The following is a 572-nucleotide window of genomic DNA, read 5'->3' as shown; positions in this document are numbered from 1 at the left end:
GAGATAGTGCCACTGCGCTCCAGCCTAGGTGACAGAGCAAGCCTCTGTCTCAAAAGAAAAAAAGAAAAAAAAAGAAAAAGAAAATTGCAGAGTCTGCTAGGGGAAAGATGGGGCTGAATTGGGCATCAGAAGAAAGTGGAATTTCGATGTTGATAGATGTTGCTGCTAGAATCCAACAAGGAAGGCCAGACACTGACTTCATAGAGCTACAAAGCAGGAGGCAACATTTCATACATATGCACACTTCCTGGTTTGTTATAGTTTCCAAAAGATTTGAAAAATGAAGGTGGGTGGAGGGAGGAAGAAGCAATGAAATATAGTACGTTCCTGAATAAAGGGCATCATCTTAGCAAGTTGAAGTTAGAGAATCTCTTGGTACATATTTATGCAGTCTCAACCGTCCTCCAGGCTCTGAGATGGTAAATTACTACTGGCACTTATTCAGGTCTGACTTGAGAATCTAGTTTGTGGATTAACTGGACCCTTTGCTTTTTCTTCTTCCATCTGCCTTTTAGGTAATTCATTACTTATTCGAATTTCCACCAGACGGTAGGAGTCAAGAGAAGGAATAT

Source organism: Mandrillus leucophaeus, unplaced genomic scaffold (genome assembly GCF_000951045.1).
Source record: "Mandrillus leucophaeus isolate KB7577 unplaced genomic scaffold, Mleu.le_1.0 Scaffold380, whole genome shotgun sequence".
Lineage (NCBI taxonomy): Eukaryota > Metazoa > Chordata > Mammalia > Primates > Cercopithecidae > Mandrillus > Mandrillus leucophaeus.
The sequence above is the reverse complement of the archived record's forward strand: the minus strand, read 5'-3'. Positions refer to the sequence as shown.